Source organism: Scyliorhinus torazame, chromosome 4, assembly GCF_047496885.1.
Source record: "Scyliorhinus torazame isolate Kashiwa2021f chromosome 4, sScyTor2.1, whole genome shotgun sequence".
NCBI lineage: Eukaryota > Metazoa > Chordata > Chondrichthyes > Carcharhiniformes > Scyliorhinidae > Scyliorhinus > Scyliorhinus torazame.
In genome coordinates this window covers 269,098,387-269,124,003 of record NC_092710.1, presented here as the reverse complement: position 1 = coordinate 269,124,003, position 25,617 = coordinate 269,098,387, and the positions used below count along the sequence as shown (strand labels likewise).

At 50.9% G+C, this 25,617-nt stretch overlaps 1 protein-coding gene across 3 annotated transcripts in view; it reads right to left on the bottom strand.

Annotated features, from left to right (window-relative positions):
- Positions 1–25,617, bottom strand: part of cnr1 (cannabinoid receptor 1) — a 73,683-nt gene that overhangs the window by 21,712 nt on the left and 26,354 nt on the right. The gene's annotated exons all lie outside the window — the stretch shown is intronic.

The window sequence follows — 25,617 nt, the reverse complement described above, 5'->3', positions numbered from 1 at the left end:
CAACCCATCTCAAACTCATTGACTGACACAATGGGTTCAATAGACACTCTGCACCAACAGACAGTATATGGTAATTTAAAGTCCAAACTGAGTCAGCATATCTAACCTTAGTGCATAAAATTGAAGTGATACCCATTAATGTAGAAGCATGGGTGTATATGTATTTGCCTGCTTGCAATAGGCAGACCGCATCTGAAAAAACTATCAACATAATGTCTAATGTTAGATGTGATTCCATGATTGGGCAGCACTTCCTGAACAGCCCTGGGTGTGCTAAGAAGTACACTAACAACCAATTTAGAAATATTAGCCCAAGTTTGCAATGTGCCTCACTTACACTTGCTAGAATTTACATATGTTCATACACATGGACCTATCTCTTCGGCAAAAAACGGAACATGCCTAGGCATGGAGACCTTTTCAAGAAAAACGGAGGCATGGTGGGCAAAAGTGTTCTGGCGAATTCTCCATGATAACCATTGGGGCAAGGAAGGATTTCTTTGTCTGAGGCCCTTCCCACCCCAGTGTAAAATTGCTACCTGGTGCAGGTGGGCGGGAATCCAGATGAAAGACGACCATACAATTGCAACCCCCCCCACCCCACCCCTTGCCAAAGCACCCACAAAATTATTTTTTTAGCAATGTGTATTATTATTATCATTGTTCAGTTGGTAACATTCTTGTCTCAGCATCAACAGGTTGTGGATTAAAGTTCCACTCCAGGATCTGAGCGCTGCAATCTAGGCTGGCGCTCCAGTGCAGTACTGAGGGAGTGCTGCACTGTCAGAGAGACCTTCTTTCGGATGAGATATTAAACCAATGAGCCATTTGTGCTCTCAGGTGGATCTAAAAGATCCCATGAAACTGGTTTGAAGAGCAGCAGCAGGTTATCCCCATCATATGTTCATTATCACATTGCTCTTTGTGTTACTTTGCCGCATGCAAATGTTGCTGCATTGCCTACATTACAACTGAGAATACATTCCAGACGCATTTCATTGGTTGTAAAGCACTTTGGGACGTCCTGACGTTGTAAAAGCCACTGGGATCCACAAGCTCACTTAGAAATCGCGGCACCCTTTCAAAATGGCAGCCCGAGCTCTGAATTCAGCTCCTCAGTGCTAAAACAATTTCTGAGCGGGATTCTCCGTCGGCGGGATCCTCCGCTTTGTGGCAGCACACTCATGCCCATGGATTTCCCGACAGCGTGTGGGTTCTCACAATGAGAAACCTCATTGGTCGGCTGCCGGGATGGAGGATACCGTTGTCGGCGGGGGTGCGCTGCACTGGAAAACGGATGTGGCGGGACGGAGAATCCCGCCCTCTAAGTGTGGGCTAAAACAGTGAGAAACTCACCAGGGTCCAAAAAAGTGACTAAGTGTCATTGAATGGAGGTGGGGAACTCGCCGACAGCCGGCGGCAAACTTTCTGAAAAATCCGCCACAAATTAACTTCCCAATTTTTTGGGAGAATCGCGCCCTGGTCCGATCACCATTCAGAAGGCTTTTGAGAATATGGCTGTCATCTATCACGTGAATGTGGCAGAGCCAGTGTAGACATCATTGACTCAGCAATGTGTGTATGCTGAAGGAATTAGCACACTCCGGGACCTCGGAGTTGGTGACTTTGTCTTGCCAAGAGATGCCAAGGATATTCCTGAGAAGTGAAGGTGGAAACTGTTCAGCCTTTTCGCCAGCCAAGCATCTGCTGTTCAGGTGTCACCACTGTTGAGGAGTGTGTTGAGTATATAAGCTTGGCAGGCCCATAGACTGATGTTCTCAGTCATTTTCTGCTTTTCCCCAATCTCTTACTCAACTTGGACATAACAGCTGTAGCTTTTGCGATGTGTGTGTTGATTTCAGCATCAAGTGACAGACTGCTGGCGATGGTGAAGCAAGCAACAACCTCCAGCGTCACATTGTCAATGCCGATAGATGGTGGTGTGGAAACATCCTGGACTGTGGCATTTGGCTTCCTGGAGCTAATGGTCAAACCAAATTCTTTACAGGCATGAGTCTGTCTATTTGCCATTACATATGTTCTTCAGTATGGAATGAAACATGACAGCCGTTAAAATTGGCAGACATAAAGGGAAACGTAAAGTTGGATGATAGTGAGAAAGAGCGTCAAAGTCGAAGGCTTGGTGGGAATCTATTTAAATATGCCCAAGTATTGCCAAGGTTTGACAAGAAGGAGATAGAAGCCTTTTCCATTTCATTTGAGAAGGTGGCTAAACAAATGAAATGGCCACAGGACATGTGGGTATTACCGATTCAAACAAAGCTGGTAGGTAGAGCTAGTGAAGTGTTTGCATCACTACCGGAGGAGGTATCTGGAACGTATGAGGAGGTGAAGAAAATCCATCTTAGGTGCATATGAGCTAGTGCCTGAAGCTTACAGACAAAGGTTTAGAAATTTAAGGAAAGGATTTGGTCAAACATACATGGAGTTTGAAAGGCTCAAACAGAGTAATTTTGATAGGTGGATAAGGGCTTTGAAAATAGACCAAACGTATGAAACACTCAGAGAAATTATACTTTTGGAGGAGTTTAAAAATTCAATTCCTGATGTAGTGAGAACTCGTGTGGAAGAACAGAGGGTTAAAACTGCGAGATTAGCAGCGGAAATGGCAGATGATTATAAATTAGTTCATAAATCAAAGCTTGATTTCGGACATCAGTTTCAGCCTGTGAGGGATAGAAACTGGGGACATGAGAAATAACCAAGTGGTAAAGGTAAAGGTGATCTGATGGGAGATAATAAGGAGAGTGTACCTCAGATTAAATAAGAAATCCAGGAGGATGGAAGAGAAATGAAAAGTTTCAAATGTTTTCACTGTAATAAACTAGGCCATGTAAAATCACAGTTTTGGTGGTTGAAGAAAAGTACTGGGAAGGCTGATGTGGTAACACAGGATAAGACAGAGGGGTTTGTTAAAGTGGTGAAGGAAAGCCTAAGTGAAGTGAAGGAGGTGCAAAAGATTGTACAGCCTGATCAAGAGGTGATTGATAAGAAGGTGCCAGATCTCTTTAAAGAATTTACTTGTGTGGGTAAAGTTTACTCATGTGTATCAGGAGGAGCAGGTAAAGAAGTCACAATTTTAAGAGATAGGGGAGCTCATCAACCTTTAATTGTAAGAGATGAGGAATTATGTAGTTTGGGAAGAATGTTGCCAGAAAAGGTGGTAATATGTGGAATTCAGGGTGAGAGGAGTAGTGTTCCATTATATATATATATTTAAAATAAATTTAGAGTACCCAATTCATTTTTTCCAATTAAGGGGGCAATTTAACGTGTTCAATCCACCTACCTTGCACATCTTTGGGTTGTGGGGGTGAAACCCACGCAAACACAGGGAGAATGTGCAAACTCCACACGGACAGTGACCCAGAGCTTGGATTGAACCTGGGACCTCGGCGCCGTGAGACTGCAGTGCTACCACTGCGCCACCGTGCTGCCCGTGTTCCATTATATAAGGTAAGGTTGGAAAATCTAGTGAAGAGTGGTGAAGTGGTAGTAGGAGTAATAGAGAAACTATCTTGTCCAGGAATACAGTTTATCTTGGGTAATGATATAGCTGGATCGCAGGTGGGAGTGATGCCTACTGTGGTTGATAAGCCAGTGGAAAATCAGACAACTGAAGTGTTGAAGGACGAATATCCTGTGATTTTTCTAGATTGTGTAGTAACAAGGTCGCAAAGCCACAGGTTAAGACAAGAGGAGAAATCAAAGAGTGAAGATGAAGTTGAACTGCAATTATCAGAAACAATTTTTGATCAGATGGTTGAAAAAGAACAAGAACAGGTGGAGGATCAGGCGGACATTTTTAGTTCAGGAAAATTGGCGGAGTTACAGCAGAAAGATGTAGAAATAAAACGGATGTATCAGAAAGCATACACGGAAGAGGATTCTGCGTGTATACCAGAGTGTTATTACCGTAAAAGTGATGTCTTGATGAGAAAATGGAGACCTTTACATATGCAGGCGGATGAAAAGTGGGCAGAGGTTCATCAAGCAATATTGCCGGTAGGGTATAGAAAGGAGGTGATGCGAGTTGCACATGAGGTACCTGTGGGAGGTCATTTGGGAATAAGGAAAACTCAAGCTAAAATACAAAAACATTTTTATTGGCCTGGACTACATAAAGATGCAGTTAAATTTTGTCAATCATGTCACACATGTCAAGTGATAGGGAAACCTCAAGCAGTGATAATACCCATTCCAGCATTTGAGGAACCTTTTACAAGGGTCCTAATTGATTGTGTAGGACCGCTTCCTAAAACAAAAAGTGGGAATCACTGGGCGCGATTCTCCGAAATGGAGACAGAGTGTTTGCGCTGTCGTGAACGCCGTCGAGGTACACGATGGCGCAAAACGGCCCCTATCCCGATCGATTCAGGGCCTGAAAATGGGCTAGGAGTGGCGCCGTGTCATTTACGTGCGCCAGGCCTTGGCGCCGCGTAAAGGCGGCGCCGCATACATGACGCGGCCGGCACCGCATAACTGGCATCACCAGCGCATGAGCGGGTTGGCCAGCGCCAACCCGTACATGCGTGGTTGCCATCCTCCCCGAGTCCGCCCTGCAAGAAATGTCAGACGGATCTTGTGGGGCTGCGGAAGAAAGGAGGTCCTCCTTAAGAGAGGCCGGCACGACGATCGGTGGGCACCAATCGCGGGCCAGACCCCATTTGAGGCTCCCCCCCGGTGCAGGATCCCCTCTCCACCCCCCTCCCCCCCGCAGGCTGCCCCCCCCAGCGTCCCCGTGCTGTTCCCACCGGTAGCGACCAGGTGTGGCCGGCGCCGGGGGGAACCCGCCGTTTTGGGCAGGCCGCTCGGCCCATCCGGCACTGAGAATCGCGGGGGTACCGGTGAATCGCCATTTTGGCTCTCTCGGGCGATTCACTGGACCGCGCCATGCAAAACGCGATTGAGCCGATCTGGCCGCTTCCGTGAAACGTCGGACCGGTGTCACGGGGAAATTTGGCGACCCAGGCGATTCTCCAAACCGGCGCGGGAGCGGAGAATCGCGCCCACTATCTTTTGACGATAATGTGTGTCTACTCGGTTTCCAGAGGCCATTCCAGTACGTAATATTACAGCTAAAATGATTGTGGAGGAGTTAGTTAAATTCTTTACCAGATATGGACTACCCACAGAAATACAATTGGATCAAGGATCAGATTTTACCTCAAGGTTATTCAAAGGAGTTAAGGATAGCTTAAGAATAAAACAATTTAAATCCATCCAGAATCGCAGGGAGCATTAGAAAGGTAGCATCAGACATTAAAGACAATGTTGAGGGCTTATTGTCACGATTCTTCAGAGGATTGGGATAAAGGAATTCCATTCGTACTGTTTGCAATTAGGGATGCACCTAATGAGTCAACCAAATTTAGTCCTTTTGAACTAATTTTTGGTCATGAAGTAAGAGGGCCACTTAAATTGATTAAGGAAAAATTGGTGAGTGAGAAATCGGAAATTACATTATTGGATTACCTGTCAAACTTTAGGGAACAATTAAATAGAGCAGGTGAATTGGCTGGAGAACATTTAAAAGTTGCACAAAATGTGATGAAACGGGTAGCAGACAAGATATCCAAAGTTCGTAGTTTGGCCAGTGGAGATAAAGTTTTAGTGTTGTTACCAATGGTAGGCGGGCATTTAAAAGTTACATTTTGTGGGCCTTATCAGATTGAAAGGAAATTAAGTGAGGTGAATTATGTGGTTAAAAACACCAGATAGAAGGAACACTCACCGAGTGTGTCATGTGAATATGCTTAAAAGGTACTTTGAAAGGGAAGGAGAGAAAAAGGAGAAGGTTTTAATGATTCTAACGCAAAGTGACGAATCAAATCCAGATGACTGTGAATTTGACACACCTCAAATTAAATTGGAAAATGAGGGTGTTCTTAAAAATTGGGATAAATTGTTGAGTTACCTTCCAGAGGAAAAACAAACTGACCTGAAAGAGTTATTGATATCACGTGGGCAGGTTTGTGGAAATAAATTGGGAAGTACTAAAATGGCTATACATGATGTAGATGTGGGAAATGCTGTTCCAATCAAAGAACATCCATACAGACTTAACACTTTAAAATTGGCACAGGTTAACAAAGAGATTGAGAGTATCCTTAAAAATGGCATAATTGAAACGGGTTGCAGCCAATGGAACTCACCCATAGTGATGATGCCTAAACCAGACGGTACCCAACGGTTGAGTGTGGACTGTAGAAAGGTTAATGCAGTTGCAAGAACAGACTCTTATCCTATCCCACATTTGGAGGATTGCATTGAGAAAGTGGGACAATCGGCTTTTATTTCTAAACTGGATTTACTTAAAAGGTTTCTGGCAGGTACCTTTATCCGAAAGGGCGGAGGTGATTTCTGCTTTTGTGACTCCAGATGGTATATACCAATTCAAAGTTTTGCCATTTGGCATGAAAAACGCCCCAGCCACATTTCAACGGTTAACTAACAAAGTTGTTTCAGGATTATCCAATTGTGCAGTATACATCGACGATCTGGTAATTTTCAGCCAGACATGGAAAGAACATTTAAAACATCTGATGGAGTTATTCGATCGACTGCAGGAGGCGGGTTTGGTAATAAACCTAGCCAAAGGTGAATTTGGAAAAGCCCAAGTCACTTTCCTTGGCCATACAGGGTCGTTGGACAGAGTCGAATGGTCCCACAGGATGTGAAAACAAAAGTTATTGGGAAGTTTCCGATACCCGCGACACGACAGGAAATAATGCGATTTCTTGGCATGAGTGGATTTGATCGAACATTTGTGCAAACGTTTTGTAGCATGGTTGCTCCACTGATGGACTCGCTGAAGAAACGTCGAAAATTTCAGTGGACAGTGGACTTTCACCAGGCATTTGACGGCCTGAAAGCTGTGATAACCAATGCGCATGTGTTGGAGAATTACAAGGGACTCTGCGATCAGATTGAACTAAAGTATCTGGCTTTAAAGAGAAATGCCGAGGCTAAAGAAATGGGCAGATCGTGCAGAGACCATCTTTTTCATAGAGACTGTCAATCGAGAAGGATTCCAGTTGGAGGAAGATGAAAAAAAATAGACTCTATTATGATACCTGTTTGTGTGTGTTGTTTTTTGAAATGAGAAAGTATATTTACGTGTGTATTTCTTAAAGGATAGTGAAAAAGTGAAAAATGAAACCATCTTGAAGTTGATGGTTTATTTTTTTTTCTTGGGGGGAGGTGTCATGTAAGAGTATCTTTAAGAAATGGGTGTTTTAGAAATGTACTTTTAAGAAATGGGTGTTTATCAGTGATGTCAGAGAGTGGGTGGAGCTGGGCTGTCTGTCCGCTTTTTACTTTCGTTTTAGGCTGTTTGCTGCAGGGTGTGTTTTAGTTTTGTTTTCAGTGTTGGAGCTGAAGCCAAACCAAGCAGGTGTACTGCTGTTCTCTCTGCCATCAAAAGACTATCTCTTGATCATTTGGTGAATTCAGAATTATAAATGTTCTCAGTTGTGAATGTAAACCTAATGTGCTTCTGTTAAAAGGTGTTTCTTCTGTCTTTGGGATGTTGTTTGGGAAGTTATTAAGGATACCTTAGTGTTGTATTCTTTGGGGGTTGTATTTGAATTGATGGTTGCTTAGATGTTCACTGTATGTTAAAAAGGTTAACTTGAGTTCCTAGAATAAACATTGTTTTGCTTTTAAAAAATACTTTTCCATTTCTGCTGTACCACACCTGTAGAGTGGACCGTGTGCTCCCCATACCACAATCTATTAAAAGTTGTGGGTCAGGTGAACTCCATGCTACACTTTGGGGTTCTCTACACCCTGGCCCATAACCAGATACATACCTTCCGTAGATGACCAGGAGGCAAATGACAGCAGCAGAGAGAAGAATATGTCAAAGGGTGTCAGTTTCAGAGCACCGCCCTGTTTGCCCCAATTTCAGATCTCAAGGAGTTCCAATGTTGTCCTGTCATGGTACACCTTACCCATTGTGCTAAGATGGAAAGAGGAGATCACACTGAGCAGCTTTGGCAAGCAACCAGTTTTTTTCCAGCTGCTTAAAGTGACCACATCCTCTCACATGGTTGAATGTCTTGATGAGATTATGACAATATATAGGCTGGGATTTTCTTGAGATGGTGGCACAGTGATATTATAATCCAGAGATCCGAGGCAACGCTCTGGGGACCAGGGTTTGAATCCCACCACAACAGATGGTGAAATTTGAATTCAATAAAAAATCTGGAATTAAAAGTCTAATGATGACCATGAAACCATTGTCAATTGTCGAAAAACCCATCTGGTTCAATAATGTCCTTTTGGAAAGGAAGTCTGCCATCCTTACCTGGCCTGGCCTACACTTGACTCCAGACCCACAGCAATGTGGTTGACTCTTAAATGTCCTCTGAAATGGCCGAGTAAGTCACGCAGCTCAAGAGCAGTTAGGGATAGGCACTAAATGCTGGCCCAACCGATGACGCCCATATCCCCTGAACGAATAAAAAAGTCAGTGATGACATTCCCTGCCTTTATTTGCAATTGAGCCATTTTCTTTGCTGATGTGTCTGTTGCCATTTTGATACCTTCATGCATGCCCCTCGTACGCTCCGTGTCGAAGGACATCTGGTTATTCTGGCAAGTTGCAACCAGTACTCATTGTCACGCTACCTAACGGTATATTGACGTTTAATTTGGGCAGCTTAGATCATTCCACTTCTTCATGCTCGGATCTCACTCGTAATTTATGAGAGCGGATCACTTGGCGTTCATGTTAAGTTCCATCACAGTGATGTTAGCTTTAAACCAGTCAGCATTTTCCTACTCTTGCTTCCCAAGTGTTGAGTGTGGTATTGTAGATGGTGTCTTGAAGTAAGTTCCATTTTGCTTCTGCACTCTATGTGGGAATGATGGAGCGAACCCGTTAATCAATGGGTTAGTCAACTTAATCAAGTTGAAAAACTATTTTTTCATCTGGGCAGGTTGTACGGCTGGCATTGATAAGAGGACAGCTTTTAATGAGAAAGCTTTGAGGGTTAAATCCTAACACTGGTGCAAACATGGCCGGCACTATGATAGCTCTGTGTGCTGAATATGCTGTTTACAGAGCCTGGTGCTGATCAGATCCACTGGTGCCAAGATGTCTAGTGGCATGGCTTGTTCTGAAAGATGTTGTTAGTTACACAAAGTTCATGGTAGCAGCAAAGCTTAAAATTCTCAGTCCAATCTCATTGATCTTAGCCAGATCATGACGTCCAAGACAGGAGGGTCATACCTAATGGTCTGTGCCCACACTTCCGGTGAAATAGCCCAGTTAGTGAAGATGTTCTGACTTAGAGGCCTGGCGTCTCTGCCGCCGATCCTAACTTCCAGACAGGGTATTTTTCTGTGGGGTGTCTCGGTAGGGGGTCCCTCTAGTTAGGGGGTCTCTGTAGGGGGTCCTTCTAGTCAGGGGGTTTCTTGGGGAGGCGCGCTAGTTAGGGTGTCCCTGTGGGTGCGGTCTTCCAGTTAAGGGGTCCCTGTGCAGGGTCCTTCTAGTTAGGGAGTCGCTGTGTGGGGGGGGGGGTCCTTGTAGTTAGGGGGTCCCTGTGGGGTTCCCTCTATTAAGGGGGACCCTGAGGGAGAGGGGTCTCCCTTGTTTGGGAGTCTTTGGGGGTGGGGATGGGTCGAGTCACCTCCATTCTTGGGAAGAGTTGGGTCACCCAGAACATCCGGGGGAGGGCTGCTTTGCGATGCGGGGGGTGGGCGGCTGAGTCGTGGTGCCAGAGGTGCCGGGGGTGCAGGGGGGCAGGTGGCCAGCCGCAGGACTTCGCTATCGGGCCGCCCACTCAAGATGGAGTCTGAAAGCGGGATTCCTGAGAGAATCCGACCTATTCCTCGTGTGTATAAATTTGCATTCCTGGGATACTGATTTGCGCTCCCAGAAGGAACATAAATCAGTCACAATTATCTTCCGATGGGAGAACAGACAGGTGAATTCTCCGCTGGCGGGATTCCCCATTCCGCCAGCAGCGCACCCTCGTCTGCGGGCTTCCCGGCGGCATGGGGTCGCCACAATGGAGAATCCTATTAGCCGGAGAGTGGAACGGAACATCCCGGAACAGATGTTCTACCCTCGCCCCCAGACACATCCCCCCACACCCCTATACCTCCATCACCTGCACACCCCCAAGCCCCCACCCGCGACCTAACCATGTCTCTTGTCTTTTGTCTTCCAGGAACACCAGGCAATAAGGGGAGGGGGCCATCGGGCATCCCCCACCCACAGCCACATCACCAAGATTCATCTGATGATGAGTCGGGACCCGAAGGACACACCCGGGGACAACACAGACTTCTCGGCACTGCTACCACCGGCACCGCCCACCACCACAGAGACACACCTCTCATCCACCATCGCACAGACACACACCTCGTCCACCACCACAGAGACACACACCTCTCATCCACCATCGCACAGACACACACCTCGTCCACCACCACAGAGACACACACCTCGTCCACCACCGCACAGACACACAACTCGTCCACCACCACAGAGACACACCTCTCATCCACCATCGCACAGACACACACCTCGTCCACCACCACACAGACACACACCTCGTCCACCACCGCACAGACACACACCTCATCCACAACCACACAGACACACACCTCGTCCACCAACACAGAGACACACACCTCGTCCACCACCGCATAGACACACACCTCGTCCACCATCGCACAGGCACACACCTCATCCACCATCGCACAGACACACACCTCGTCCACCACCGCATAGACACACACCTTGTCCACCATCGCACAGACACTCACTTCATCAAGCATCGCACAGACACACACCTCGTCCACCATCGCACAGACACACACGTCGTCCACCATCGCACAGACTGATGCACGATCAATAACCTCAGAAACGAGATTGGAGACAATTGAAGGCTTTAATAGGCTAGATGGTTCCCCCAGCAGAGCACGTACAGAAGAAAGCTGCAGGGGCAGCACGGGCTCTTATACCCTGCCTTGCAAGGCGGAGCTAACATGCAAGCTTATCCAATGCGAACAAGTACACTCTCCACCAATTCCGCCATTACTAGGTACCATAATCCTCCGAACACAGACTACCACATTCACCCCCTGTGAAAAAAGAGTCCAACAGGGGTGGTGGCTTCATATTACAACGTGGTAAAAGTGGTAGAAGTTACAGTTATGAAGGTACCATAATGCCTTCGTACAGCGTTTTGCCTCATTACAACTCTTAACTATTTACAAAAGTAATGTACATTTCAAAAGGAAGCAATTAGTCGATCGGGGGCCCTGGTCGTCCTCTGCGATCGTCGTAGATTTGGTGGTGATGTCGGTGGAGGTCGGGCATCTGTGACTCCGGGAGCGTGGTTTCGGCTTCTGTGGCAGCTTCAACACCCCTAGACATGGCTGGTGGAAGGGCCGACTGACCTGGGAAGGGGGCAGCTGTGGGGTGCGCCGGTGGGCAGGGCCTAGACGGGGCCGGTGGAAGTACCGATCCACCTGGGAAGGGGGCGGCTGTAGGGTGCGCCGGTGGGAGGGAGGGTGGGACTGGTGGCCTGGGGGGGCGGTGTGGGGATCCAGTGGGCGCCAGGTCCCGTAGGGAGACCGTATCCTGTCGGCCGTCGGGGTACGCCACGTAGGCGAAATGAGGGTTAGCGTGGAGGAGATGGACCCTCTCGACCAATGGGTCCGATTTGTGCGCCCGCACGTGTTTTCGGAGTAAGACGGGTCCGGGAGCTGCCAGCCAGGGCGGGAGCGAGGTTCCAGAGGAGGACTTCCTGGGGAAGACAAGGAGACGTTCGTGAGGTGTCTGGTTGGTCGTGGTACACAGCAGTGACCGGATGGAGTGGAGGGCATCCGGGAGGACTTCCTGCCAGTGGGAGACTGGGAGATTCCTGGAACGTAGGGCCAGTAGGACGGTCTTCCAGACCGTTCCGTTCTCCCTCTCTACCTGTCCATTTCACCGGGGGTTGTAACTGGTCGTCCCGCTTGAGGCAATGCCCTTGCTGAGCAGGAATTGACGCAGCTCGTCGCTCATAAAGGAGGACCCCCTATCACTGTGTATGTAGGCGGGGAAACCGAACCGCGTAAAGATATTATGGAGGGCTTTTATGATGGTGGTTGCGGTCATGGCTGGGCAGGGGATGGGGAATGGGAACTGGGGGTACTCGTCAATCACGTTCAGGAAGTACGTGTTGCGGTCGGTGGAGGGGAGGGGGCCTTTGAAATTTATACTGAGGCGTTCAAAGGCCTACGCTTCTCCCCGGTCTTTACAACCACTACTTGAGCTCTCCAGGGGCTATTGCTAGCCTCACTGACACCTTCCTTCAGTAACCTCTGTTGGACCTCTGACCTAATTAAGATCCGGTTCTGGGCATCATAACGTCTGTTCCTGGTGGCGACGGGTTTGCAATCCGGGGTGAGGTTCGCAAACAGGGAGGGCGGATCGACCTTGAGGGTCGCGAGGCCGCAGACAGTGAGGGGGGGTATAGGGCCGCCGAATTTGAAAGTTAGACTTTGGAGGTTGCACTGAAAATCCAACCCTAGGAGTGTGGCCGTGCAGAGGTGGGGAAGGACGTAGAGTTGGTAGTTTTTGAACTCGCTTCCTTGGACTGTGAGGTTAGCTACGCAAAACTCCTTGATCTCTACTGAGTGAGATCCGGAGGTCAGGGAGATTTTTTGATTAACGGGGTGGACGGGGAGAGAACAGCGTCTTAACGTGTCGGGGTGTATGAACCTCTCTGTGCTCCCAGAGTCGATTAGGCAGGACGTTTCATGCCCATTGATAAGCACCGTCGTCGAAGCAATCGATAGTGTTCGGGGCCGAGACTGGTCCAGGGTCATCGAGGCTACTCGTGGCAGCAGTTGAATGTTTTCTTCGGGCAGTGTGTGGTCAGCCGAGCTGGGGTCCTGGGAGTCCATCCAAGATGGCGGCCCCCATTGGTCGCACATGGCCGGGGGTGCACAAAATGGCGGTGCCCATTCATCGCACGTGGCGTCCGTGGGACAAGATGGCGGCGCCCGGAGGCCGCACGTGGCCCTGGAGGAGGACGATGGCGGCACCCGCTGGCCGCACGGGGACCGTGGAGAGGATTGTGGTGGCGGTCCGTATACACCGCCGGAGACCGCAGCGACCGGGCGGGCCTGGCATACCGCCACGAAGTGGCCCTTTTTACCACATCCCTTGCAGGTGGATGCACGGGCCGGATAGTGCTGTCGGGGGTGCTTGGCTTGCCCGCACAAATTGCAGCGGGGCCCCCCGGGGTTGCCAGGCCGTCTTGCAGCACAAGCTTGTGGGAGGATGGGAGATGCCTCGAGGTCTGCCGCGGAGGGGATTTCCACGCTGCCCAGGGGACTGCCGTGCGCCGGGGACATGAGTGCGGACGTTTCGGGAGGTCACATCCAGGGAGCCGGCAAGGGCCCGTGCCTCCTTGAGGCCTAGTGTCTCTTTCTCCAGCAATTGCTGGCGGATTTGGGAAGACAGCATACCGGCAACGAGAGTGTCCCGGATCAAAGGTTCTGTGTGGTCTCTCGCCGAAACTTGCGGGCAGCTGCAGTTTCTCCCCAACACCAGGAGCGCACGGTAGAATTCCTCCAGCGATTCCCCGGGGATTTGTCGCCTCGTCGCTAGCAGATGTCGGTTTACAGGGTTTACTGGGTGAATATAATGTCCTTTCAGCAGCTCCACTGCTGCATTGAAATCGTCCGCGTCCTGGATGAGGGTGTAGATTTCTGGGCTCACCCTTGAGTGCAGGACTTGCAGTTTCTGTTCTCCCGTGGGTGTGTTTTCGGCTGTTCCGAGATATCCGTTGAAACACGCCAGCCAGTGCTTGAAGGTTGGCGCTGAGTTTGCCGCACGGGGGCTGAGTTGCAGACACTCCGGCTTGATTCGGAGCTCCATCCTTTCAAATCTAGCTTATTAAATTGATGCACGATCAATAACCTCAGAAACGAGTTGGAGCCAATTGAAGGCTTTAATACGCTAGATGTTTCCCCCAGCAGCGCAGGTACAGAAGAAAGCTGCTGGGGTGGCACGGGCTCTTATACCCCACCTTGCAGGGCAGAGCTAACATAAAAGCTTATCCAATGGGAACAAGTACATTCTCCACCAATGGTATTCCGGCATTGCTAGGTACCGTAATCCTCCTAACACAGACTACCACAGAGAAACACACCTCGTCCACCATCACACAGACATACACCTCGTCCACCATCGCACAGACACACACCTCGTCCACCATCGCACAGACACACATCTTGTCCACCATCGCACAGATACACACCTCGCCCACCACCGCACAGACACACACCTCTCTCACCACCGCACAGATACACACCTCGCCCACCATCGCACAGACACACACCTCGCCCACCATCGCACAGACACACACCTCTCTCACCACCGCACAGATACACACCTCGCCCACCACCGCACAGACACACACCTCGCTCACCACCGCACAGACACACACCTCTCTCACCACCGCACAGATACACACCTCGCCCACCATCGCAGACACACACGTCGCCCACCATCGCACAGACACACACCTCGCCCACCATCGCACAGACACACACCTCGCCCACCATCGCAGACACACACCTCGCCCACCATCGCACAGACACACACCTCGCCCACCATCACACAGACACACACCTCGCCCACCATCGCACAGACACACACGTCGTCCACCATCACACAGACACACACCTCGCCCACCATCGCACAGACACACACCTCGCCCACCATCGCACAGACACACACCTCGCCCACCATCACACAGACACACACCTTGCCCACCATCGCAAACACACACCTCATTCACCACCACACAGACACACACCTCGCCCACCATCGCAAACACACACCTCATTCACCACCACACAGACACACACCTCGCCCACCATCGCAAACACACACCTCGCCCACCATCACACAGACACGCACCTCGCCCACCATCGCAAACACACACCTCGTCCACCATCGCACAGACACACACCTCGTCCACCACCACAAACACACACCTCATTCACCATCGCACAGACACACATCTCGTCCACCATCGCACAGGCGCACACCTCGTCCACCACCACACAGACACACACCTCGCCCACCACCAGAAAAACACACCTCATCCACCATCGCACAGACACACACACCATCCACCAACGCAAACACACACCTCATTCACCACCACACAGACACACACCTCGTCCACCGCCGCACAGAAACACACCTCGTCCACCATCGCACAGACACACACCTCGTCCACTACCGCACACGCATACAACTTGTCACAGGGAACAGGGAACTGCCTCGTCCACCACCACACGGACACACTCTTCGCCCACCATCGCACAGGCACACACCTCGTCCACCAGCGCATTGACACTCACCTCGTCCACCATCGTACAGACACACACCTCATTCACCACCACACAGACACACACACCTTGTCCACCATCGCACAGACACACACCTCGCCCACCATCGCACAGACACACACGTCGTCCACCATCACACAGACACACACCTCGCCCACCATCGCACAGACACACACCTCGCCCACCATCGCACAGACACACACCTTGCCCACCATCACACAGACACACACCTCGCCCACCATCGCAAACACACACCTCATTCACCACCACACAGACACACACCTCGCCCACCATCGCAAACACACACCTCATCCACCATCGCACAGACACACACATCATCCACCATCGCATAGACACACACCTCGTCCACCACTGCAAACACACACCTCATTCACCACCACACAGACACACACCTCGCCCACCATCGCAAACACACACCTCATTCACCACCACACAGACACACACCTCGCCCACCATCGCAAACACACACCTCGCCCACCATCACACAGACACACACCTCGCCCACCATCGCAAACACACACCTCGTCCACCATCGCACAGACACACACCTCGTCCACCACCACAAACACACACCTCATTCACCATCGCACAGACACACATCTCGTCCACTATCGCACAGGCGCACACCTCGTCCACCACCACACAGACACACACCTCACCCACCACCAGAAAAACACACCTCATCCACCATCGCACAGACACACACATCATCCACCATCGCATAGACACACACCTCGTCCACCACTGCAAACACACACCTCATTCACCACCACACAGACACACACCTCGTCCACCGCCGCACAGAAACACACCTCGTCCACCATCGCACAGACACACACCTCGTCCACTACCGCACACGCATACAACTTGTCCGCCACCGCACAGGGAACTGCCTCGTCCACCACCACACGGACACACTCTTCGCCCACCATCGCACAGGCACACACCTCGTCCACCAGCGCATTGACACTCACCTCGTCCACCATCGTACAGACACACACCTCATTCACCACCACACAGACACACACACCTTGTCCACCATCGCACAAACACACACCTCATCCACCACCACACAGACACTCACCTCGTCCATCATCGCACAGACACTCACCTCGTCCACCATCGCACAGACACACACCTCGTACACCACCACATAGTCACACACCTCGTCCACCACCGCATAGACACACACCTGGTCCACCATCGCACAGACACACACCTCATCCACCATCACGCAGGGTGCGTGATGTCTCGGATCGTGTTTTCGGGATCCGTAAGGGGGAGGGGGAGCAGCCCCAAGTCGTGGTCCACATAGGTACCAACGACATAGATATGAAAAGGGATGGGGGTGTAAGGCAGGAATTCAGTGAGCTAGGGTGGAAACTTAGATCTAGGACAAACAGAGTTATTATCTCTGGGTTGTTACCCGTGCCACGTGATAGCGAGACGAGGAATAGGGAAAGAGAGGAGTTGAACGCGTGGCTACAGGGATGGTGCAGGAGGGAGGGTTTCAGATTTCTGGATAATTGGGGCTCATTCTGGGGTCGGTGGGACCTCTACAAATGGGATGGTCTGCACCTGGACCGGAGGGGTACCAATATCCTGGGGGGGGGAATTTGCTAATGCTCTTCGGGAGGGGTTAAACTAGTTCAGCAGGGGCGTGAGAACCTGAATTGTAGCTCCAGTATACAGGAGGTTGAGAGTAGTGAGGTCATGAGTAAGGTTTTAAAGTTGCAGGAGTGTACCGGCAGGCAGGAAAGTGGTTTAAAGTGTGTCTTCTTCAATGCCAGGAGCATCCGGAAGAAGGTGGGTGAACTTGCGGCATGGGTTGGTACCTGGGACTTCGATGTTGTGGCCATTTCAGAGACATGGATAGAGCAGGGACAAGAATGGTTGTTGCAGGTGCCGGGGTTTAGATATTTCAGTAAGCTCAGGGAAGGTGGTAAAAGAGGGGGAGGGGTGGCATTGTTAGTCAAGGACAGTATTACGGTGGCAGAAAGAACGTTTGATGAGGACTCGTCGATTGAGGTAGTGTGGGCTGAGGTTAGAAACAGGAAAGGAGAGGTCACCCTGTTAGGGGTTTTCTTTAGGCCTCCGAAAAGTTCCAGAGATGTAGAGGAAAGGATTGCAAAGATGATTCTGGATAGGAGCGAAAGCAACAGGGTAGTTGTTATGGGTGACTTTAACTTTCCAAATATTGACTGGAAACACTATAGTTTGAGTTCTTTAGATGGGTCCGTTTTTGTCCAATGTGTGCAGGAGGGTTTCCTGACACAGTATGTAGATAGGACAACGAGAGGTGAGGCCATATTGGATTTGGTACTTTGTAATGAACCAAGACAGGTGTTAGATTTGGTGGTAGGTGAGCACTTTGGTGATAGTGACCACAATTCGATTACGTTTACTTTAGTGATGGAAAGGGATAGGTATATACCGCAGGGCAAGAGTTAATTCTGGGGGAAAGGCAATTATGATGCGATTAGGCAAGACTTAGGATGCATCAGATGGAGAGGAAAACTTCAGGGGATGGGCACAATGGAAATGTGGAGCTTGATCAAGGAACAGCTACTGCGTGTCCTTGATAAGTATGTACCTGTCAGGCAGGGAGGAAGTGGTCGAGCAAAGGAACCGTGGTTTACTAAGGCAGTCGAAACACTTGTCAAGAGGAAGAAGGAGGCTTATGTAAAGATGAGACATGAAGGTTCAGTAAGGGCGCTCGAGAGTTACAAGTTAGCTAGGAAGGACCTAAAGAGAGAGCTAAGAAGAGCCAGGAGGGAACATGAGAAGTCTTTGGCAGGTAGGATCAAGGATAACTCTAAAGCTTTCTATAGATATGTCAGGAATAAAAGAATGACTAGGGTAAGTAGTGGGAAGTTGTGCTTGGAGTCCGAGGAGATAGGAGAGGTGCTGAATGAATATTTTTTGTCAGTATTCACACAGGAAAAAGACACTATTGTCGAGGATAATACTGAGATTCAGGCTACAAGACTAGAAGGGCTTGAGGTTCATAAGGAGGAGGTGTTAACAATTCTGGAAAGGGTGAAAATAGATAAGTCCCCTGGGCTGGATGGGATTTATCCTAGGATTCTCTGGGAAGCTAGGGAGGAGATTGCTGAGCCTTTGGCTTTGATCTTTAAGTCATCTTTGTCAACAGGAATAGTGCCAGAAGACTGGAGGATAGCAAATGTTGTCCCCTTGTTCAAGAAGGGGAGTAGAGACAACCCCGGTAACTATAGACCAGTGAGCCTTACTTCTGTTGTGGGCAAAATCTTGGAAAGGTTTATAAGAGATAGGGTGTATCATCATCTGGAAAGGAATAATTTGATTAGAGATAGTCAACACGGTTTTGTGAAGGGTAGGTCATGCCTCACAAACCTTATTGAGTTCTTTGAGAAGGTGACCAAACAGGTGGATGAGGGTAAAGCAGTTGATGTGGTGTATATGGATTTCAGTAAAGCATTTGACAAGGTTCCCCACGGTAGGCTACTGCAGAAAATACTGAAGCATGGGATTCAGGGAGATTTAGCAGTTTGGATCAGAAATTGGCTAGCTGGAAGAAGACAAAGGGTGGTGGTTGATGGGAAGTGTTCAGACTGGAGTCCAGTTACTAGTGGTGTACCACAAGGATCTGTTTTGGGGCCACTGCTGTTTGTCATTTTTATAAATGACCTGGAGGAGGGCGTAGAAGGATGGGTGAGTAAATTTGCAGATGACACTAAAGTCGGTGGAGTTGTGGACAGTGCGGAAGGATGTTACAACTTACAGAGGGATATAGATAAGCTGCAGCGCTGGGCTGAGAGGTGGCAAATGGAGTTTAATGCAGAAAAGTGTGAGGTGATTTATTTTGGAAGGAATAACAGGAAGACAGAGTACTGGGCTAATGGGAAGATTCTTGGCAGTGTGGATGAGCAGAGAGATCTCGGTGTCCATGTACATAGATCCTTGAAAGTTGCCACTCGGGTTGTCATAGTCATAGAATTTACAGTGCAGAAGGAGGCCATTCGGCCCATCGAGTATGCACCGGCCCTTGGAAAGAGCAACCTACCCAAGGTCCACACCTCCACCCTATCCCCATAACCCAGCAACCCTACCCAACACTATGGGCAATTTTGGACACTAAGGGCAATTTAGCATGGCCAATCCACCTAACCTGCACATCTTTGGACTGTGGGAGGAAACCGGAGCACCCGGAGGAAACCCACGCACACACGGAGAGGATGTGCAGACTCCGCACAGACAGTGACCCAAGCCGGAATCGAACCGGGGACCCTGGAGCTGTGAAGCAATTGTGCTATCCACAATGCTACCGTTCTGCCCAGGTTGAGAGGGTTGTTAAGAAGGCGTACGGTGTGTTAGCTTTTATTGGCAGAGGGATTGAGTTTCGGAGCCATGAGGTCATGTTGCAGCTGTACAAAACTCTGGTGCGGCCGCATTTGGAGCATTGCGTGCAATTCTGGTCGCCGCATTATAGGAAGGATGTGGAAGCATTGGAAAGGGTGCAGAGGAGATTTACCAGAATGTTGCCTGGTATGGAGGGAACATCTTATGAGGAAAGGCTGGGGGACTTGAGGCTGTTTTCGTTAGAGAGAAGAAGGTTAAGAGGTGACTTAATTGAGGCATACATGATGATCAGAGGATTGGATAGGGTGGACAGTGAGAGCCTTTTTCCTCGGATGGTGATGTCTAGCACGAGGGGACATAGCTTTAAATTGAGGGGAGATAGATATAAGACAGATGTCGAATGCCCTGCCTGCAACAGTAGTGGAGTCGCCAACACTAAGGGTATTCAAATGGTCATTGGATAGACATATGGACGATAAGGGAATAGTGTAGATGGGCTTTAGAGTGGTTTCACAGGTCGGCGCAACATCGGGGGCCGAAGGGCCTGTACTGCGCTGTACTGTTCTATGTATCACACAGACACACACCTCATCCACCATCGCACAGACACACACATTGTCCACCACTGCACAGACACACACCTCGTCCGCCACCGCACAGACACACATCTGGTCCACCATCACACAGACACTCACCTCGTCCGCCACCGCACAGACACACACCTCGTCCGCCACCGCACAGACACACATCTGGTCCACCATCACACAGACACTCACCTCGTCCGCCACCGCACAGGCACACATCTCATCCACCATCACACAGACACACACATCGTCCAACATCACACAGACACACACCTCGTCCACCACCGCACAGACACACATCTCATCCACCATCACACAGACACACACATCGTCCAACATCACACAGACACACACATTGTCCACCACCGCACAGACATACACCTCGTCCACCATCGCACAGACACACACATCGTCCACCATCGTAGACACACACCTCGTCCACCACCGCACAGACACACATCTCATCCACCATCACACAGACACACACATCGTCCAACATCACACAGACACACACATCTTCCACCACCGCACAGACACACATTGATGCACGATCAATTACAATTAATGACGAGGTAGTAACATAACTGAAGGATTTAATAGACTAGAACTGTTCCCCAGCAGCTTCGGTGCTGAATGAGGGCTGCTGGGACGACACCGGTTCTTGTACCATGCATGCCAGGGCGGAGCTACATACCAAACAGCCAATGGTAAACTCCTAGGTTTAACCAATGGTCTTCAGCCTCTCGGGTACTGCAATACCTGATAATTCCACATTCACCGCCTGTTAAAAAAGAGTCCGGCGGGGGTGGTGGCCAGTGGTTACAATTGCATCTAACATGGTATGATCAGATATGGAGGTACCGTGATACCTCCTTACAGGGTTGTCGAGAATATTTACAAGCGTGGAAGATATATACATTCAGTGTTCAGTTACAGTTACAGTTACATTGAAGCAATCAGTCGGTCGGGTGGCCTGGTCGTCCTCCTGGATCATCTGAGCTTCGGTGGTGATTCTGGTGGGGGTCCGGGTGTCTGTGACTCCGGGAGCGTGGCTTCGGCCTCCGTGGCAGCTTCGTCACCCCTAGACGGCGCTGGTGGGGCAAACGGCTGCCACGAGAGGGGGGTGCCAGTGCGTGAGAGGGCCTAGGCAGGAGTGGCGGGAGGACTGACCCTCCTGTGAGGTGCTGTGCAGGGGGGGGGGTGGGTAATGGTTCGGGTGCGCGTGGGGTTCCGGCGGGCGCCAGGTCCCGGAGGGAGACTGTATCTTGCCGGCCGTCAGGGAACGCTACATAGGCGTACTGGGGGTTAGCGTGCAGCAGGTGGACCCTCTCGACCAACGGGTCCGACTTGTGCGCCCGCACGTCCTTCCGGAGCAGGATGGGTCCGGGTGTTGCTAGCCAGGTTGGGAGCGAGGTCCCGGGAGGAGGACATCCTGGGGAAGACAAGGAGACGTTCATGAGGTATCTGGTTGGTAGTTGTACAGAGCAGTGACCGGATGGCGTGGAGGGCCTCCAGGAGGACTTCTTGCCAGCGGGAGACTGGGAGATTCCTGGATCATAGGGCCAATAGAATGGTCTTCCAGACCGTTCCGTTCTCCCTCTCTACCTGCCCGTTTCCCCAGGGGTTGTAACTCGTTGTCCTGCTTGAGGCAATGCCCCTGTTGAACAGGAATTGACGCAGTTCGTCGCTCATAAAGGAGGACCCCCAATCACTGTGTATGTACGCGGGGAAACCAAACAGTGTAAAGATACCCTGGAGGGCCTTGATGACGGTGGAGGCGGTCATGTTGGGGCAGGGGATGGCGAATGGGAACCGGGGGTACTCGTCAATCACGTTCAGGAAGAAGGTGTTGCGGTCGGTGGAGGGGAGGGGGCCTTTGAAGTCCATACTGAGGCGTTCAAAGGGACGGGAAGCCTTTATCAGGTGAGCCCTCTCTGGCCGGTAGAAGTGCGGTTTGCACTCTGCGCAGATTTGGCAGTCCCTGGTGGCTGTCCTGACCTCCTCGATGGAGTAGGGCAGGTTGCAGATCTTAATGAAGTGGAAAAAACGAGTGACGCCCGGGTGGCAGAGGTCCTCGTGGAGGGATCGGAGGCGGTCCACTTGTGCAGTGGCACATATGCCGTGGGACAAGGCATCAGTAGGCTCGTTTAGATTCCCGGGACGATGCAAGATCTCATAGTTGTAGGTGGAGAGTTCTATCCTCCACCGCAAGATCTTGTCGTTTTTTATCTTGCCCCGCTGTGCATTATCGAACATGAACGCCACCGACCGTTGGTCAGTGAGGAGAGGGAATCTCCTGTCGGCCAGGTAATGCCTCCAATGTCGCACAGCTTCTACAATGGCTTGTGCCTCTTTTTCGACTGAGGAATGGCGAATTTCGGAAGCATGGAGGGTACGGGAGAAGAAGGCCACGGGTCTGCCCGCTTGGTTGAGGGTGGCGGCTAGAGCTACGTCGGACGCATCGCTCTCGACCTGGAAGGGGAGGGACTCGTCGATGGCGCGCATCGTGGCCTTTGCAATGTCTGCCTTGTTGCGGCTGAAGGCCTGGCGGGCCTCCGTCGACAGGGGGAAGGTTGTGGACTGGATTAGGGGTCGGGCTTTTCCTGCGTAGTTAGGGACCCACTTGGCGTAATAACTGAAAAACCCGAGGCAGCGCTTCAGGGCCTTGGGACAGTGAGGGAGGGGGATCTCCATAAGGGGGCGCATGCGTTCAGGGTTGGGGCCTATAACTCCATTTCGCACTACGTAGCCTAGAATGGCTAGACGGTCGGTGCTAAATACGCATTTATCCTTATTATACGTTAAGTTAAGGATTTTCACGGTCTGGAGAAATTTTCAGAGGTTGGTGTCGTGGTCCTGCTGGTCGTGGCCGCAGATGGTGACATTATCAAGATACGGGAACGTTGCGCGTAAGCCGTACCGGTCAACCATTCGGTCCATCTCGCGTTGGAAGACCGAGACCCCGTTAGTGACACCAAAGGGAACCCTTAAAAAATGATAGAGCCGCCCATCTGCCTCGAAGTCAGATTATTTGCGGTCACTAGTACGGAGGGGTAGCTGATGGTAGGAGGACTTGAGATCCACCGTGGAGAAGACCTTATATTGCGCGATCCTGTTTACCAGGTCGGATATGCGGGGGAGGGGGTACGCATCCAGCTGCGTAAACCTGTTGATGGTTTGACTGTAGTCAATGACCATCCTATGTTTCTCCCGGTCTTTACCATCACTTCTTGAGCTCTCCAGGGACTGGTGCTAGCTTCAATAACCCCTTCCCTCAGTAGCCTTTGGACCTCTGACCTGATGAAGGTCCGGTCCTGGGCACTGTACCATCTGCTCCTGGTGGCGACGGGTTTGCAATCCGGAGTGAGGTTCGCAAACAGGGAAGGTGGGTCGACCTTAAGGGTCGCGAGGCCACAGGCAGTAAGGGGGGGTATAGGGCCGCAGAATTTGAAGGTCAGGCTTTGCAAGTTACATTGGAAGTCCAACCCCAGGAGTGTAGCCGGGTAGAGGTGCGGCAGGACATAAAGGCGGAACTTGTTGAATTTGCTGCCCTGGACAGTGAGGTTCGCGAGGCAAAACCCCTTTATCTCCACCGAGTGTGACCCGGAGGCCAGGGAGATTCTTTGGTTTACAGGGTGGGTAACAAGTGAACCGCGCCTTAACGTGTTGGGGTGTATAAAGCTTTCCGTGCTCTCAGAGTCGATCAGGCAGGACGTCTCGTGGCCGTTGATGAAGACCGTCGTCGTTGCTGTTGCGAGTGTCCGAGGTCGATTTTGGTCAAGAATCACCGAGGCCAGATGAAGTAGTTGCGGGTTTTGATCGGGCAGCATGTAGTTGGCCGTGCTGGGGGCCTGGGGCCCCATCCAAGATGGCGTCTCCCATGGGTCGCACATGGGAATGGACAAAATGGCGGCGGGGATGGACAAAATGGCGGCGCCCATCCGTCCAGCGTGGTGTCCGATGGCAAGGTAGCCGTGCCCGTGGCCCTAGGATAGGGGGGTGGCGGAGAGTGCTGGCCACCTGGGGCCCATAGGGAAGGTTGCCGCGGCGGTCCAGAGTCGCTGGAGACCACGGCCACGGCTCGTGCCTGGCAGACCCCCACAAAATGGCCCCTCTTGCCGCACCCTTTGCAGGCGGAGCTGCGGGCTGGGCAGCGCTGGCGGGGGTGCTTCGCCTGCCCGCAGAAGAAACAGCAGGGCCCGGCGGTGTTAGCGGGCCGTCTCGCAGCGCAGGTCTGCGGGGATACGGGGAAGGTCTGTGGGGCTGCCGCTGCGGGATGCCACGCAGCCCAGGGGGCCGCCGCGTGGTCGGGCGCATAGGATTGCGTGTTTCTGGAGGCAACGTACATGGACCCTGCCAGGGCCCGTGCCTCTCTAAGTCCCAGGGTGTCTTTTTCTAAGAGTCTTTGGCGGATCTCTGAGGAGCTCATACCTGCTACGAAGGCATCCCGGATTAGGAGTTCCGTGTGCTCGCTCCCCGAAACTTGCGGGCAGCCACAGTTTCTGCCCAGCACCAGTAGCGCACGATAGAACTCCTCCAACGATACCCCGGGGCTTTGCCGTCTAGTTGCAAGCAGGTGACGTGCGTAGAGCTGATTTACAGGGCGGATATAATGTCCTTTTAACAGTTCGATCGCAGCATCAAAATCCTCCGCCTCCTCGATGAGGATGTAGATCCCAGGGCTTACCCTTGAGTGCAGGAGATGCAGTTTCTATTCCCCTGAGGGGGCGCCTCCGGCCATCTCGAGGTAGCCTTTAAAGCACGCCAGCCAGTGCCTAAATATCGCCGCCGAGTTCTCCGCGTGGGGGCTGAGTTGTAGACAGTCCGGCTTGATTCGGAGATCCATCCTTTCAGCTTAAGTGTAGTCTATTAAATTGATGCACGATCAATTACAATTAAAGACGAGGTAGTAACATAACTGAAGGCTTTAATAGACTAGAACTGTTCCCCAGCAGCTTCGGAACAGAATGAGGGCTGCTGGGACGGCACCGGTTCTTATACCCCGCCTGTCCAGGTGGAGCTACATACCAAACAGCCAATGGTAAACTCCTAGGTTTAACCAGTGGTCTTCAGCCTCTTGGATACTGCAATACCTGATAATACCACACATACCTCATCCACCAACGCACACACACATACCTCGTTCACCAATGCACAGACACACACCTCGTTCACCAGCGCACAGCCACACACCTCTTCCACCATCAAACAGACACACACCTCGTTCACCATCGTACAGACACACACCTCTTCCACCATCACACAGACACAC